This window comes from Canis aureus, chromosome 24 (assembly GCF_053574225.1).
Source record: "Canis aureus isolate CA01 chromosome 24, VMU_Caureus_v.1.0, whole genome shotgun sequence".
Classification (NCBI taxonomy): domain Eukaryota; kingdom Metazoa; phylum Chordata; class Mammalia; order Carnivora; family Canidae; genus Canis; species Canis aureus.
Window position 1 is genome coordinate 30,216,412 of NC_135634.1, and position 18,136 is coordinate 30,234,547.

At 45.0% G+C, this 18,136-nt stretch overlaps 1 protein-coding gene across 2 annotated transcripts in view; it reads left to right on the forward strand.

The window, feature by feature from the left end:
- Positions 1 to 6,382: 6,382 nt before the first annotated feature.
- Positions 6,383 to 18,136, forward strand: part of ZNF395 (zinc finger protein 395) — a 46,404-nt gene continuing 34,650 nt past the window's right edge. The window contains exon 1 of one of the 2 annotated variants that reach the window (XM_077868712.1): positions 6,383 to 6,511. The gene's annotated coding sequence lies outside the window, so the exon portion shown is untranslated. Of the gene's footprint in view, positions 6,512 to 6,557; positions 6,698 to 18,136 lie in introns of those variants that run through there. The other variant, XM_077868713.1, reaches the window with a different exon arrangement.

The following is an 18,136-nucleotide window of genomic DNA, read 5'->3' on the forward strand; positions in this document are numbered from 1 at the left end:
CTAATGTTTCCTGTCCTTTCCCACCATGTTTAGTGTTGCTTATCTCTTAAATAGCTCTGCTGTCTCTCCTATGGGTGGGAAAAGCTGGCTGCTTCAGCCCATTTTAAGGACTTTCTATGAGAAGATTGTTATTACAGAGGTTATAATGTGGAAGCCTAATGGAGGAGGCCTCTGTTAGAATTTAGTGTTTTTTAATTTTTATTTTAAAAAAGATTTATTTATCCATTCATGAGAGACACAAAGAGGGTAGAGACATAGGCAGAGGGAGAAGCAGGTACCCTGCCATCCCAGGACCCTGCGATCACGACCTGAGCTGAAGGCAGATGCTCAACCACTGAGCCACCCAGGCGCCCTAGAACTTAGTGTTTAATAGTATTTGTTGAGTTGAGCTGAACTGGTATTTTTACCACGTGGTATTTTCCTGTACCTGGTATGCTTCAGAGTGAGAACCGTGTCTAGATAGTCTTAAGCCTGTGGAGAAATTTTTTTCCTTGGACTTGCACTCCTCTGGTCTCAGTTACTTAGCATCTCCCCTGGGGTGCAATGTAGGATAAAGCTGGAGTTGGTCCACCCTCAAAATGGTACTGTTCTGGATTTTATCTTCCTGCTCTGAACAGTGAGATAAACATACTTTTAATCCCCATTTTTAATGCGCTCACTAGAAAGCAGACAGGGCTGTTCCAGAATGGATTTCCTGTGTCATAGAAATCACAGAAGCATAAAAGGAAAAACCAGATGTGCAGAGAGAGCCTGCCTGGGCTTACACATTCTTTCATACCCAGAGTCATAGAGCTTTATGGTCCACGTTCCCAAAGCCAGCTCATTTTTCCCCCCTTTTGATTATGTACTCTTGCTCATATTCACCAACTTTTAGAGCTGGGAGGAAGTAGGCACAGTTCTGGGTATTTATGCAGTGGAGTGTATCCGTGGGTATCTTCACACATGTGAGGACTCGTTTGCTTGAAATTGTGGCCATGCAGATCTGAGCAAGCTGTTCCAGGGATACCCTTAAGCTTTGAACAACCTACTTACAACCTATCAATCCTTTCTCTTTAATGAAATGCAAAGCCCATCTTCTCCAGGAAAGCTTTACAGATTGAATAGATCAGAGACAGGACACATTTGCCTCAGGCATACCCAAACACTACTTTCTCTTTGGAGTTTCTGAGTCTTGTGCCTTTTAGAATGAAAATGCTTAAAATAGGTGCTGGGCCTGTTTTTGTCCATGAGGATATATTGTGCTTTTTCTCAATCAAAAGATAACCATAAAGTATGTTACAAAAACAGCAGTATTATCCTTTTTGTTTGACTCCATAGCCTGGTTTGAGGTTGTGATATGGAAGCTGTGTTTAGAACTGTGTATCGTAGAGGTAGTAGAACTCCCTAGTGTAAGTGGATGAGAAGCAGGTGGCAAAAAATTGGGCAGCTGGGATCTTGGTGCCCCACCGTAAGACATTTAAATTCTGGAGGGATTAGTTGGGGCTAAAGCAGTGGATAAGGAGGGACATGGTTCAGGAGTAACTTTTTGGTAGTCTAACCAGACCCTGAATTCATGATTATTTCTTGAATGTCTGTTATATGCTAGACACTGTTCTAGAAGGTGGGGATACAGCAGTAAACAAAATATAGTCTCTCCTATCCTTAAGCCTATAGTTGAGTGGATAGAAACAGGCTGTCAGGTGATGATAAGTGGTAGAAAGAAAACTAAAGCAGGGCCAAGGGATGGTTGGGTGGTGCTATTTTAGATAGGTTAGCTAGAGACTGTCTTTCTCAAAAGGGTACATTTGAACAGGGACCTGAATCAACTGATGGAGCAATCATATGGATATCTGGAGGTAGATCATTCCAAACTAAAAGAATAGCCTTGGAAAGGTTGATTTGGAAGTGGGTCTAAGAACAGCAAGGAAGCCAATGTGGCTGGCACTGAGTGAGCCAGGGAAGAGTGGTGGGCAGTGGGGCCAGAGAGTTGACTGGGGGCAAGACTAGGTAGGACCTTGTAGTGAGTGAGGTAGGTAGCCATCGAAGGTTTTGAGCAGAATAGTGATATCATCTGACTTAGGTTTTAAAAGGATCACTCTGCCTCCCATGGTGTTGGATAGGGAGGTAACAGAAAAAGCAGGGAGAGCAGTTAGGAGTCCAGGTCAGGGAGGTAGTGGTCTGGCTGGGGAAGTAGTGCTGGAAATTGGAGGGGAGGGGGGGCACATAGCCAGATTCTGGATATATTTCATAGATAGAACCAACAGGATTTTCTGGAGGATTGGATGTGGAGTGTGAGAAAAAGTAAGGAGTTAAGGATGACTCCAAGTTTTTGCTTGTTTGTTTCCTGAGCGACCACAAAAACGGAATTGGCATTTACTGAGATGAGGAGAAGGAGATTTTTGGAGGGAAATCAGAAGTCTGGTTTCAGACATGGTACATTTGAGATCTTATTAGACATCCAAGTGGAGATGTCAAGTAGGTAATTAATTGGTGACAGGAATCTGGAGCTCAGGAGGCTGGGTTAGGTATAAAATTAGGTTCTGGTGGGGAGTGGAACCTGAGGACTCCGTTCATTTCATAGGCCCCATCCTCTTCTAAATAAGTGGTTGGAAAGTCTTCACCAGCCCTGGAATCTACAGAGCATCTGAGGCATGCTTTGAACCAGGGATTGCCCAGACCATGAATAGAATGGCTCCCATCAGTCCCCTAGTCCAACCAGCAATTCATTATTAATCAATGTTTAGTAAGTACCTACCACGTGCCAGGCACTGTGCCAAATGTTGGGTATTCAATGGAGAACAAGATCTGCTCCTTGTCCACATAGAATGTTGAGTCTCATAGGGCATTAGGACAAGAGAAAGGAGATCTCAGTGCAGTGTAATGGGGGTAAGTACAGGGTGCTATTGGACACAAAGGAGAGGCACCTAATCCAGTCTTGGAGGCTCGAGAAAGTGCTATCTAAGCTGATTCCTGAAGAATGAGTAGGAATAGCCAGGTAAAGAGGTGAGAGAATGCGGTGAAGAGTGTTCTAGGCAGAGAAAAGAGCAAGTATCAAGTAAAGAAAAAGTCTGTTCAAGCAGAGGACAAAAGTTCTATGTAGCATGTCTGGAGTACAGAGTGAAGGGGGTAGAAACAGAGAGGCAGGCAGTGGCTGGAGAAGTAATTAGGAGCCACACCATGAAGGATCTTAATGAGCATTGCTGGGACTTTATTATAAAAGCTATGGGAAGCCTTTGAGGAGTTTCAAGCTGAGTAGGGAGCCAAGGCTGGAAGTAGTTACATCAGGGGATTGGGGATGGTGGTAATCTTAGACTCATACTGCCCTAAAAATCACCTGTAAATGTGTCCATATAATAAGAGGCAGAGGGATGGCTGAGTGGCTCAGCGTCTGCCTTCGGCTCAGGGCGTGATCCTGGGGTCCTGGGATTGAATCCCACATCCGGCTAGCCACAGGAAGCCTCCTTCTCCCTCTGCCTATGTCTCTGTCTCTCTCTCTGTGTCTCTCATGAATAAATTAAAAAAAAATCTTAAAAAAAAAAAAAAAAAGAGAGACAGAGCTTCGGTCTGCTTTGCTTAACTTCAGCTAATGGGAAATGCTCTCCAAGAAGCTAAAAACTTTTATGAAAAGAGGTAGAAGATGCCTGCATTGTAATAGGGGGCTACAGTATGGGAAGAAGCAAGGTGAAGGGCAGTTCTAGGACAGCCTCCACGAAGGGCAAGCTCTAGTAATGGGAGAGCCAAGACTGCAAACCAGCAAGTTAAAGTCTTTCTATGATTTGCTTTGTGTAATGTGTGTGCTATTCGATGTGTCTTTAGAACAGGGCCCGGATTCTTTATGAGGGTGCTAAGTGCTGGGTGTGTGTTTGGTAATGGCTGCTTGTGATGGGAAGTTTTCTCTGAGCCTGTGTTAATGTGCAAGACTCTGGAATGCATACTGTGCAAGTATATACCTGCAGTGGAAAGGGGTATGTGTGAAGTACACACTGAGAGAGAGAGAGAGGGAGAGAGAAAGAGAGAGAGAGAGAGCGCATACGCCTTTTGCTGGCCTGTGTTCACAAAAGTCTCAAACAGCATAAGCAATGAGTTCTGTTCAAACTTAAGAGATTTTTTTGGTTCACTCTCTACACAGCAGGAACTCACATATTTGTCAAATGAATGATTGTTTCCGTTTTATTAAAGTTCAATCATTTGGGGGAAATAGAGAGGTTTGGTTACAAGTTTGAACTAGATGTTTTAAGAAAAATAAACTCATAGCCCAGCACCAACTCCATTTGCAAAACCTAGCAGTTTAAGCACTGTAAAGGAGTTTATATACTAGTTGGAGTCCTACCCCATGTAAAAAGCCTTCTTGATTTTGTATTCAGTAAACATTTACTGAACACCTCAGCCACATAGGCAGTGCTGGGCTGTTGCTGCTGAACTCACTTCCCTCTCCTCTGGGCCACCTTAGTCTGGGTGCAGCAATTAAAGCTTAATTATATGCTCTCTTGTATTGTTCCTTAATTGTTCCATGTGTATGAATCCACTTTCAACCAGGCTGTATGTTCCTTGGGGGCAGGGACTATATTACAAACTTCAGGATAGGTGAGGAACTTAGCAGAGAGGTGAACATACAGTGAATAAACACCCACCGTTTAGGGGAAAGGGAAGAAAGAACATAAAACCATTTATAAGCCACAGTAATACATAATATATAAAATACCTTAATAATAAGGGAGCATACATTATTGTCAATTAACTATAAAATACTCCTTTAATAATAAAATATAAAATTTGAATCTGCATTTTCATGTTAAGGAAAGGCTTTGTACATTGGTAGAATTGCTGTGATCCCCACAGTGGTTTCATTCTTGTTCTATTTAATGCAAAGCAAGAATGTTTCCTTGAGGATGAGAGTTGAAAGGTAGAAGTCTTTGGTGAACTGATAGCAGAATTATCCTATAGCAGGATTTCTCAACAGCGGCACCACTAACATTTTAGGCCAGGTAATTTCTTGTTGTGTGGGGCTGTCCTGCCCATTGCAGGATGTTTAGCAGCATAGTTGGCCTATACCTATTAGATGCTAGTACAATCCTCCCCTCCTCTGTGCACCGCCCCCCTCCCCCCCCATCGCCCAAACATTTCTAATGTCTCCTGGGGGCAAACTCATCCCCAGTTGAAAACATATGTCCTATAAGGATTTGGTTCTATTTAGATATTTTTCTTATGTAACTAATGGTGAGAGAAGGGGGAAAGGAAATAATATTCATTGCTTATTTGGTATGAGCTAGGCACTATACCTGTTTCCCATTTCATCTTACAGATAAAGAAGCTGAGGTTCAGAGAGATAAAAATCTGCTGAAGATCATAAAGATAAAGCAGTAAAATCAGGATTGCAAACCAGGCTTGTCTGACTGCAAAGTTTAGTCCTTGCCAGCACACACCCCACTGCCTCTCTGCAAGAAAAACAGCATACCTCAAGTTGAAGAAGTGCAACAAGTATGTCCAAAAAGATTTAAAACTTTTCTTTGGAGGGGGAGGGGAATCATTTCTTCCATTCCTTACATTTACTTGATTCTAAATGTATGTTACCCATACCTATAGACACTTGGGGCCCCTCACTACCGTTTTGACTCTGTGGTCTTATCTCTGAAAAACACAGAGCAACACAATGGAACAGCTTCAATTCTCCTTGTTACAAATTATACAAAAGCCAGAGCCTAACGGTGCCAAAAGCAACTGGTATCGTTTACATAAGGGCCGAAAGCTAATAGTTAACTTTCTTTCATTTAATTCCAGAAAGAGTAAATAACGCCTCACTTTACAGCTGCGAACGGGTAAAATCGAGTAAAATGTCATAAAATGGAGAAGAAAACATTGACCCCAGAGGAAAATGGAAAGATTGGCTCCCAGGCTCCCTCCTCTAAGGCGCTTTCGCTGGCGCCCGCAGCGGGCTCCCCGGTCCCCGGCGCCCGGAGCTCTCCGGCTTCCTTTCCCGCCCCGGGGCGAGCTCGGCCTCTCCGGGAGAAGCCCATCCCGGAGCCAGGCCTGGAAAAACAACAGCAAGAAACTTTGGCTCGGGTTTGCGGTTCAGTGAAAAAAAGCAAACACTCAAGTTTGGTTTGGGGCTGCAGCCGCCGGTTCCGATCCGGGGGCGGGGGTGGGGGTGGGAGGGGGGGGGGTGTCACAACTCGGTCAGGTTCAAGTGCGCATGTGCGTGAGGAGCCGCTCGGGCACTTATTGAGCGCCCACTGTCTACGGGAGGCGGGGGGGGGTGGTGTGTGCGGGGAGGGCGCGCGCGGCCGGGGGAGGGGGAGGGGAGGGGAGGGGGCGCGCAGGCCGCGTGCGCGCGCGGCGCCCGGGGCTGGGGAGGGGGGAGGGGGGCGGGGGGCGGGGGGCGGGCGCTGGGGGGGTGTGTCCCCGAGCCTCGCTCGCTCGCTCGCTGGCTGGCGCGCTCCTCCGCTCCCTTCCCGGGCGGGGAATCCGGGCCGGGTTGTGGCCGCGGCCGCGTACGTGAGCGCAGTGTCCCGGAGAGGGAGGGCAGGCCGGCCAGGTGGGCGCGAACGGAGCCTCGGCGGGCGGGCGGGCGGGCGGCCGGAGCGGAGCGGAGCGGGGCGGAGCGGGGCGGTGGGCCGCGCCGGGTGGGCGCGCAGGGGCCGCGGCCGCTGCAGCCCCGAGCCAGGCCGAGCTGTCCGAGCGGGCGCTGCCCGGCCCGCGCTGCTGCTCGTGGCGGGGCGAGGTGAGCTGCGCGGGGACCTCGCGGCGCTGCAGCGCGGGGACGGGGGCGGCCCGGGAACTTCCCACGCTCCGCGCGCCGGGGGGGCCGGGCCGGCGGCCGGAGGGCCCGGGAGGCGGGCGCCGGGGGCAGCGGCCGGCGGGGCGCGGGGGCGCTGCGGCAGCGCCGGTGCCCGCGCGGGCGGGGTGGGGGGTGGCCGCCCGCCCCGCCGTGCGCCGCCTTGTTTATCTCGGCCGCCGCGGGCGCTCGCGCGGGCACCCCCTCCCCAACTTTGAGCGGCTGTCCGGAGTCGCCGCTCCGACGGAGACCGACCTGCCCCCTCCCTGACCCTTTCCGGCTGGGCCGCCCGCCCAGCCCTCGCGGCGCCCCGCGCGTCCCTGCCCACTCCCCGGAGCGAGTGCCGGGCTCGGGACGCGCGGCGCGACACACCCTCCACCTCGGGGGCCGCCCCCCAGCCCCTCTGCCCCGTTTTGTCCACCCCCACTTCCTTCCAGGCGGTGTAACCCTGTCTCTCCTCGCCGCGGGGGGGGGGACGGAGGGGGGGCCCTCCTTGGAACTGGTGCTGTGGGCATGTGGGGTGCTCGGGTGGGGGCCTGGACTGGGAGTTTGTCGTGTGCAAACAATTTCAAAGGCAGAATTTTCTTCCCTGTCTTGGAGTTAAGGGTTCAGCGCCTTCACTTTAGGATTGACTCAGAAATCTAAAGAAGCCCACCTGCCCGGCGGTGGGGGTGCCACTGCCTCCTTGAGGTCAGGCAGTCCTGGGCAGCTGTCGGTGGCTTTGCCACATTCCCACCAGGCAGGCGTTTTTCGTGATGTCAGGCCGCCGGCTGCAGGGTTACCTACAGGCCACCCCTGTCTTCTTTACACTCTTTCTATTAAAGTGTCTCTGGTGCAGTTTGCCTGAGAGTGAGTGATCAACAGGTATTGAAGGCTTTTTTTTTTTTCTTGACACCCTCCTGAGGTGTTGTGTAAACAGAGGTTCTGGGTCTCAAGGAATTTGAAACACAGGGAAACAGCAATTAAGTTCAACTCCACAGGTACTTTTGAGGGGCTGCTGTGTTCTCAGGACTGTGCCAGGCTCTGAGGGAGAGATGATAGGAGGCACACAAGAAATCTAAGGCCTCAGAAATCCTACTGACCAGGTGGAAGTGATTTGAGAGCTCAAGTTCAAATTAATGTGCTGTGGCTGCCTAAATTACTGTAGATGCTGGGGGTGGGGAGGTGGGAGGAGGAATATCAAAGGAAAGGTTAGAGTTGGGGAATGGATTTAGGGTACTAAGTTATGAAATAAAGTTAGGCACTTGGAGGATATATTACCCACTGGCCAAGGCCCAAAGGCAAGAGAGGGAGAGAAGTAACAGGTGCCAGAGGTTGCAGAGGTATTGCCCGAGGAGAATAGGTTCAAACAGTTATTTCAGTGAGGGAGGATACAAAAGATACATGAGATGATTCCTTCCAGGGTTTATAATCTCATGGAGAAGACAAATCCTTGAGCACGTGAAAGAAGACCTCGAGATAAGGCACAGGGGCACCTGGGTGGCTCAGTTGGTTGAGTGTCTACCTTCAGCTCAGGTCATGATCCCTGGGTCCTGGGATCGAGCCCCATGTTGGGCTCCCTGCTCAGCACGGAGCCTGCTTCTCCCTCTGCCTTTCTCTCTCAAATAAAAAAAAAAAAATAAAGATGAAACACAATTAGCTGTCAAAATATCAGGTATAGAAGAGGTGCTGTTGGAGCTCGGAGAAGAGTGCTATGCACAGGAATCACTAGAAATGTATTCCTGAGGATGAGACCCTCGAGATGGGTCATGAGGTGCGATTGACCATGGCCTTCCTGAGAGACAGGAGATGGGCTTGGCCAGACGAGGGAACGTTTCCTGAGCAGGAGATAAAGATGCAGAGGAACAATGGTTAAGATTGTGAAAGTCCTAGAAAGCCAGACTGGGGAATTGCACTTTACCCTGTGTGTACTGGGGAGACATTAAAGATTTTTGAGCCAGAGAGTGACGTAATAAAAGGGTATTTGGAAAGGTTTTTAAAAGTAATGTTCAGAGACAAATCAGTAGACAGTTACAGTTGTAGAGTGCTCAGTTTGGACTGGGATAACTGGAAATGGGAAAGAGGGTGGATTTTAGAAGCATTACTGTTGAAATAATCTGTTGACAGGGGCAGGGTGAAGGAAGGAGATGAATGGAAATTAATTCTTTGTGGAAATTGATTACACGCCAGGGCCTTGGAACTGCTGTAGTTGGTAACTCGAGAAATCGGAAATGTGTATTTTGGAGAGAAGCAATTGACAGGCTACAGAGGTTTCTTGTATTTGCCAAGACGTCCAAACATAGGTGTCTTGCAAGCAACTGAAGCTCTGCGATTGGTGGGAAACCAGGCTGCCAAAGCCAGGAGAGGGAAGACACGTTGAGTGGGATGTTGTCTTGGTCGTAGGTCATAGGTCCCAGCAGTGGAGGATGCTAGTGAGTGGGACTGAGGGTCTGAATTGGAAACGTCTGTTCTGATTGTCATTCAGATGACATTGCTTGGTCCTGAAGTTGGCAAAGTAACTTGGGATTGGAGATTGGAGGGAAGAATGGAATTTGCTAAACACAAAAATTATTGGGCTTTGAAACCGGTTGAATTATGCTCTCCACTGAGACCTTCAGGCTAGTCCCGGTGTCCCTTCCTAGGTGTGTTTGGGGGGATGGTGGTGTGGGTGTGGGGAAGCCACAAGGCAGGGGAGCTGCACAGTGACCAGCAAGGGATACTGCCCTTCCCAGGGCCAGATCTGTCCTAACCCGTGCCATTGCCAGTTCTCAGGAACAGAGCGACCTGCAGCGGGGGAGCTGGTGCCGGTTTTTTCCTGAGCTCTGAATTCCGCTTTCTTGTTGCAAGGGTGACTTAGGGTGATTTGCTGAGCAAATTCCCCAAGCCTCAACTTGCAACATCTGAGGGCTGGCGAATTTGAAGGATGATTGCAAAAAGTTGCAGAATGGAGTGGAGAACGTACTTACAGTCCTTGAGCCTCCTTGTTTCTCTGAGATGCAGGATCAGTGAACTAGCAGGGGAAAGCTGCCTTGCGTGGGCAGAGGCGGCCGTCAGATATTTTTCCTTTATAGGGAATATATGACTTGTCAAAAAAATTTCACGGAGCGATGGTTGAGCTAATTTATTCTTCAAACAGTAGTGTGTGTGTGTGTGTGTTTTGCACTGTTTTTTTTTTTTTTTGTCTGTGACCTACATTAAGAAATAAAATTGACATCATGACCCAGGTACACGAAATCATGTATGTAAAAATCTAATTTAAGTTCTTGAAGTACTCCTTTCTTTTGCATGGTGCAGTCTCCTTGGGTGCTTTTATTTTCTATTCCTTTATTTTTCATTTAAAAAAGCTCACTGTCTCCCAATAAGTTGACTTAACCACTCTGTCATGGATATAACCCAGAGTTTGAAAAACACAGTTATGGAGCGTTTTCACATCTAGTAAATGTTTATTAAGCTGCTCATGTGCAGGGCTCCCCTTACCAGTGCTGTAAGTGGAAGGAAGCATGAGGAAGAGATTGAACATTTACAGGCTAGTTGGAGAGATAAGGTATACCGATGATTAAGGAGCAAGGCAAGATGATTAAATGCCAAAGGGAAAAATAAGCACCTGTCAGGTTCATAAGAGGGGGCAAGCAGCTTGGGCTGGAGTAGCTTGGGAAAACTTTTGGGGATAGAGAAGGAAGTCTGGGATGAACCCTCTGAGGTGTTGCATGGTGCCCTGCAGGTGTGTGTGTGTGTGTGTGTGTGTGTGTGTGTGTGTAACCTGGACGAAGGCTTGGGGTTAGGATGAAATAGAGGGTTCTTGTTAAAGAGTGGGGAGAAGCCAGTCTGGAAAGGTTGGTTAGGATCAAAATATAGGGGTTGTAAACCAGAGACCCAGAGAACGTGTTCTACCTACAGAAGTGTTATAATTTGGAGAACACAAAGGTTTGAAAGAATTGGAACAATCCAGAAAACCTCTGGATTTGGGACTCCGTTAAAGAATCAGATCAGGCAGTGAGCAATGGTGAACCCCTGTGGACAGGAGACGGGTCCTATGGTCGCCAGTTGTCATTGTGCCAGCATTCCCTGTTGCACGAGTGTGGTTGCTCTATATTTCTTGTTTAGTCCGGCAGGCCTTTGGGTTTGTGACCGGATCTTTCAAGAGACTTTAAATGCCAACCTAGGGAATTTGGGATGGCTGTCCTGGCTTTGAGTGGCCACTGGGGGATTTGGGTAGGAGTGTGACATGTTGGAATCTGAGATATTTGTGTGCAAGTAATTTGTTTTAGGCAAGCCAAAAGGCCAGCACTTTCTGAGTTACTGCTGGCTAGGACTTTGAAAGATTTTTCTGATGATTGGAATGGTACTAATTAGGGCTTTGGGCTGTGTTATGTATTGTGAGGCCAATTTCTAGTGACCTCAAGATTTCTCAAGCCCTCCCATTTTCTACTTCTGGCTGGCATCAGTAGATGGTGGCTCCTGGCATGTATCTTCTGAGAATGATGTTGGGGTAATAATTTGGGGAGATGTGAGTCACCACTGTCAAATGCCATATGACATTAGATTCTCAGGATCTTTGGTTGTATGAGTCAGTAGTAAAGGAAGAGCAAAGAGGGGCTCTGTCATTTCTTATTTCACTAGTCGTAAGAAACCCCCAGGGGGTAGGCCTCTAGGGTTCAGAGATTTATAATCCAGGATTCAAAATGACCGCGGAATTATTGGTTTAAGCCCAGGTGTTTGTGCAAATGACCCCTGGAAAACTAGGCTTATTTTAGGACCAGCTGAAGTGAGTAAATTCAGGACTCTGGTCTAGAGACAGTTTGGTTTACCCTGGAAGTTCATAACCATCAGTGATTCTGAGCATTTCCCCAGGTGAGCTACAGGTTGCACAATCTGATTACTTAAACTGTTGCTGTTGTGGCAGTAATAGAAGTCAGAGCTGAAGTGCTCTTTGGTTAAAAATGTGTGGTGGTAGGGTGTAAGGATAATCAAAAGTCAGCCTAACGGTATCAAATTGAATCCATTTCCTGTTTTATATGGTGGTTCTGTTACTAGAACAGAGGAATGAGGCAGTAGCTATGGTGCACTCTGGCTTTGGTAAAGTATTTAACAGTTTCTTAAGATGTGATGGTCTGTATTAAATAAGTGGTAGAATGTGGGCTGGGTGGTGTTATTAATTTGACAGTCATATGCAAAAACTGTTAACTAGTGGCACTGAGTCAACCTGGAATGGGGTCTGAAAATTAGTGTTGCAGGGTTCTATTTTTGGCCTTGAGCTACTCAACATCTTTTCCAGTGTTGTGGATCGTGATACAGAAGGTGTGTTTGTCAGCTTTGTTGATGGCACAGAGTTGGGACAGGTTGCTTTTTTAGTTGATAGATCAGGGTTCACAGTCATCCAGAACGAAGGCCCAAATTAGAAAAGAAATTCAGTAAGGGATAAATAGAAAGTCTGATTTAGTTTTAAAAATTTGGATTGTTCGTACATTCTGGTAAGTTTATTTCACTTTTGGAGGTGGAGGTACAGCTAAGACCATATCCAAAATGTTAGATGATGTTTATGCACAGAGATTATTCAGAGTTTTTTTTTTAACTGTTACTAAAGTGATTAGAAGTTAGAAATAGCCTAAACATCCAGTGGTGTGACTGGGCTGAAAGTAATTTATAAGTGATTCTGATGGATATGTCATTATAATGGAATATTATGAAGCCATTAGAAATAATGTTTAGGGGGCACCTGGGTGGTGCAATGGATTAAGTGGGCAATTCTTGGTTTTGGCTGAGGTTGTGATCTCAGGGTTGTGAGATCAAGCCTGGTTTTGGGCTCTGCACTCAGTGGAGAGTCTCCTTGAGATTTTCTCTCCCTCTCCTTCGGCCCATCCCATTTACACACTCTGTCTCAAATCTTAAAAAAAAAAAAAAAAATAGTGTTTAGAAATAGCTTTAAAATAACATGGACAGGGCAGCCCGGGTGGCTCAGCAGTTTAGCGCCACCTTCAGCCCAGGGCATGATCCTGGAGACCCGGGATTGAGTCCCATGTTGGGCTCCCTGCATGGAGCCTGCTTCTCCCTCTGCCTGTGCCTGTGCCTCTCTCTCTCTCATGAATAAATAAATAAAATCTTAAAAAAAATAACATGGACAAATGTTTCTGTTAAAAGTTGAGGTGCATCTGCAATGTAATTTCAAATCTTAAACAAAGTGCCTAAGAAATGGCTGGAAGTAAATATCCTAATAATTCTAATACCAAAATACTAATACTGGATAGGGGGTGGAGTTGAATGACTTTTTTACATTTTAAATTTATTATTTGCATTTTCTATGTGTATTTATAACACAGTGGGGGAAAACGCTGTTATATATTTTTTAATGTATTTTTTTTAGAGCAGTTTTGTGTTCACAGCAAAATTGAGAAGGTATAGAGATTTCCCATTTGTCTCCTGCCCCCACACATATATATCCTCCCTCACTGTCGACATTCCACCAGAGTGGTACATTTGCTGTGACTGATGAACCTATATTGACATGTCAAATCACCTAAAGACCATAGATTACATTAGGGCTTACTGTTGGTGTTGTACATTCTGTTTGTTTGGACAGATGTATAAATGGTGGACGTGTATCCACCATTAAGTATCCTACAGAGTACTTTTACTGCCCTGAAATCCTCCGTGGTTTGCCTATTTATCCTTCCCACTCTCCAACCCTTGGCAACCACATTTACTTACTGTGGACAGTTTTGCTTTTTCCAGGATGTCATATAGTGGGAATCATACAGCATATAGTTTTTTTCAGATTGGCTTCTTTTACTTAGTAACATGTGATTAAACTTCCTCCATGTCTTTTAATGGTTTAATAGCTCATTTCTTTATAGCACTGAAGAATATTCCATTGTCTGAATGTGCCAGTTTATCCACTTACCTACTGAAAGGGCACTTTAGTTGCTTCCAGGTTTTGGCACTTTTTATGAATAAAGCTGCTGTAAACATCTGCAGCTGCTGTAGGTTTTCATGTGGCCACAAGTGTTGAACTTGTTTGGATTAATACCAAGGAGTGTGATTGCCAGATCCTATGATAAGAGTATGTTTAGTTTTGTAAGGAACTTCCAAACTGTCTTCCAAAGTGACTGTATTGTATTCCCACCAGCAGTGGATGAGATTTCTTATTGCTCCACATCCTCACCAGCATTTGGTGGTGTCATTGCTGTATTTTGGCCATTCTAATAGGTGTGTGGTGGTATCTCGTTTTAATTTGCATTTACCTAGTGACGTGTGATGAAATCTTTTCATGTGCTTTTTTGGCATCTGTATATCTTCTTTAGTGAAGTGTCTGTTAAGGCCCATTTTGTAATCAAGTTATTGGTTTTCTTAATTGTTGAGTTTTAAGAGGTCTTTTTATATTATGGGTAACAGTCCTTTATCAGATGTGTCTTTTGCAAATATTTTTTCCCAGTCTGTGGCTTGTTTTTTTCACTCTCTTGAGTACTGCTGTTAAAAACAAAACCCTGTCCTATTGTTTAAGGACAGCATAAAGACAGATGATTTTTATTCAGTATCTTGAGTACCTACCTACTTTATGTCAAGCACCGCAGTCACAAAATGAGACTCAGTCCCTGACCTGCAGTGGATAATCTAATTGAAAGGGGGAAATCAGACAAGTGAATAGACATTGTCTTGTGAACTGACAAGTACACTGTAGTCCTGGTGGTACTCCAGGTATGCTGAAGAGGGGCAAATCATGTGGGAAAAAAAGTTTTGAGATTTTTCTATTGTTCATGGCTTAATGTGAGCTCTGAGTGGGATGTGGCTTTTAAAAAAATGAATCTAGTTCATAACTGGATGAGAAATTCATCCAGTCACAGGATGTATTTTAATGACTTCTGGTCATATGACATTTGGGCCATGAGGGGTTTGGGGAGGCATGATTTAAAGGAAACAAGAGGGCAGCCCCCGTGGCACAGAGGTTTGGCGCCGCCTGCAGCCTGGGGTGTGATCCTGGAGACCTGGGATCAAGTCCCGTGTGGGGCTCCCTGCATGGAGCCTGCTTCTCTCCCTCTTCCTCTTCCTCTGCCTGTGTCTCTGCCTCTCTCTCTGTGTCAATAAATAAATAAAATCTTAAAAAAAAATAAAGGAAACAAGAACAAGCAAGGCTTTATCCTCAGGAGGGACCCTGGGATGATGTAGGATCAGGAATGACTGCAGTGAGTAGTGAGTATACTCATGTGGTCGATATACAATAGTGCTTTCATGTACTTTCATGGTTATCAGGTGCAGGAAAGAGTAGATTTGCTCATTTTTGGTCGTGGTGTTGGAATATGACCATTGGATAGAACAGTTGCTTTATCCTCTTTGTTTCAGGTCTCTCATCTGTAGAATGATTATACATTACAAGATCCCTTATCTGTAGAATGATTACACCAAAGTTTATGAGCTTTAAGTTTCCTTTTAACCCTAAATACTGAGAGATCAGACTTCAGGTCACTATGAAAAAGGGTTTTTTAAGCTGGCAGAGCTGTCCAACAATGGAAATGTCTGCCTATGGAGTAGTGAGCGTCCCTTTGTTAGAGGTATTCAGTTGGGGCTGAATGCTATTGATTAGGGATGCTCTAGAAGAGAAGGACAGGAATTAGACTGACCTCCAAAGTCCTTTCCAGTTCTTAGTGTTCTTATGTGATTTGTCAAAGCTGAAAGATACTGTGGAATAGGGGTTATACCTCTGGTTGTGTAGTATTTGAGTCAACATCATCATGTGTCTTTTAAAAAAAATGTTTATAAATGAGACCCCACACTTTTGAGAGACCCTTCTGGGGCCATTTTGGAAAGGATGAAGAGAACTCTTTCATGGTTGGTCAGGGTGGTGACCCCAGAGCTGCTGAAAACTTAATTTGGTCTTTCAGAGAAGCAAGAACGTGGGGGTGGGGTGGAAATGGCAAATCCTAAAATAGATTAACATGTAGAAGACCAGTGTGTTTATTGGATGGTTTTACTCAATATAATGAATGAATGAAGATGGAGCCCTTTAATTGAATAATGGACCCTTGGCTTGGCTATGGAGGACCTGGGAGTGCCCTTGATCATCTCCTTCCTATTTCATTTCCCACACCGCAGATTTATATCACTAGCTATAGCACATTAAAAACTATCCTGACGCCAGGGATAAGACTGAGCCTCGTGATGGCTTTCTCAGTTTAGGGACAAAGAATTTCAAGGGACAAATTGAAAGAAACTTGAGTGGGATTTTCCAGGAGTGCATATATTTGTTTCATATCAGACAATAAGTTTGTGGTTCCAGTTAAAAATGTTTACTTTTTCAATTTATTAATAGTTTACACATAGAAAATAAAATTTCTCTTTCTGTAAAATTTGCTTTAGTTTAATTTTGCCTAAATTTTACTTAAATATATGGCCTATTTAGAATCTACTCTGATTATTTAACATTTTTAGATATTTTTGGATTACTTTTTGTTGGCAGGTAAGGGGGCAGTGCTAGGGCTAAATATCCCATTGCAAAAGTTTCTTAGCTCTGTAGACAGAACGAAGGTTTATCTCATCTTTGGAGAATATCACAAGATGATTTCCATGTCCATGTGATCCAGCCTCACATTTTGGCACTTGAAAAATCAGTATTTGGCAAGAAAGTGCTCTCTTTACATGGAGTAAAGCAGTTTGGGGGTTCATGAAGTAGGAAACAAGGGTTTTAGATGTATATAAAAATACAGGCAGAACTTGGTTATTTAGAACTAAAGTTGGAGATGTTTGTGCATTTAATGATACAGGGCCTGGGTCTCCTTTATCTCAGTATCACTTGGGCCTCACAGAGTATGGTGTATCATCTGGGCTTGTTGACTTGCTTTGAACTGGTTCCTTAGGCCATGTATCATAGGTATGGGAAACACTTAGACTACCATATATTTTTTTTTTTAAAGCAAAGTATGATAAGAAATAACCGTTCACAGCCTTTTTTGTCCTTTGAGTATAGGGAAGCCATAAAACTCTTTTAGTAAAAACAACCACTTTCAGTGGCTGTTTTTTTCAAAGTGCTGGTGGAATGAAAAACTCCCTCTCCTCTTTCTATTTTTCTTCTGCTGAAAATGAATTGCTCTTGGTGTGCCGTTCTTAAATTCATGTGTCCTCTATCCATTTTAATCTTGTTATCTATTTTTATGGTGACTGTCGCCATGGTACTCGAGCTCTTTACATAGCACAACAGAGATTTCAGATGTCTGATAGGACAGCTCAAAGTTCTGCTGCAGCCAGCAGAGAAACAGTGTTTGAGTAGCTTTCTTTTTTTTTTTTTAATTGAAGTATAATTTGCATACAGTGGAATGCTTAGATCTTAAGTATGCTGTTTAATCAGTTTTGACAAATGCATTTTGAGACAGAACATTTCCATCACCCCAGACATGTTTCTTGTGACCATTTCCAGATTATTCTCCCCCCAACTAGAAGTAGTACAGCTCTGATTCCTATCACCTCAGTTTAGTATTGCCTACTAGGTTCTTAATAATAAAATATTGTATTTCCGAGTAGTGCTTTGAAGGGATGGAAGAGTCTGTGGTTAAAAATCAGTGTTCTATATGGTTAGGTGGCCCTGGTAAATAAATAATTTTTGCCACTTGTCTGCTCTTGCATACAGATTATTCCTTCTCATTAGTCCATGGGATCCAGATTAATGTTAGGAATTCTGGTAAGAGTCTGAGGCACAAGCAGCTAGGCCTAGTGTGGAATATGGGTGGTTGGGCAGGGCTGCCATTTGTGGCACGTGTGTACTAGTTGGTTGTGTTAGGGAGCTAGAATGCTCAACTAGAAGACCAGCAACTGCTCCTAGGACATCTGCGTGGATTTCCCAGAAAGCCGCCTGATATACTTTCTTTTCCTGCCTCTTTCTTGAACTAGCTTATAAATTTAACGATCCACAGAGTTACAGTGTTGGGCTTGTAATATTGTAACAAGATCTGTGTTGCAAAGCCTACTCTCTCCACTGCTGAGCTCTCAGCCTCCTGGAAAGCATGTGTCAGATTCAGATAGAAATTGCCCCAACACATAATTGAAATGTATCGAACAGAGTCAGTTTCTTTCTTTCTTTTTTAAAAAACTTAAATGGTTACATGAAATTTTCATTACTAAAGTAATGCATGAATACATTCTCTGTAGGGGGAAAAATGCAAACTTTCTAGAGGAAACAAAATCCCCCTCAACAACCACTCCTAATCCTAGTCCTTCTCTAGACATCAACCTCTGTTAGGAGTTTGTTGGTGTTCAGATGCTCTACGAACTTGTATTTATACCTTAGAACTTAAGACAAGGTAAGTGCATTGCACTGCAAGCACTGGGCTGTTGTTCCCCTGTCCCCCTCAGTGGGACATCTTGGTGACTGCTTCCTGTCTGCAAATCTAAGACTTCTTGATTTTGTCCAACTCCTACATAGCT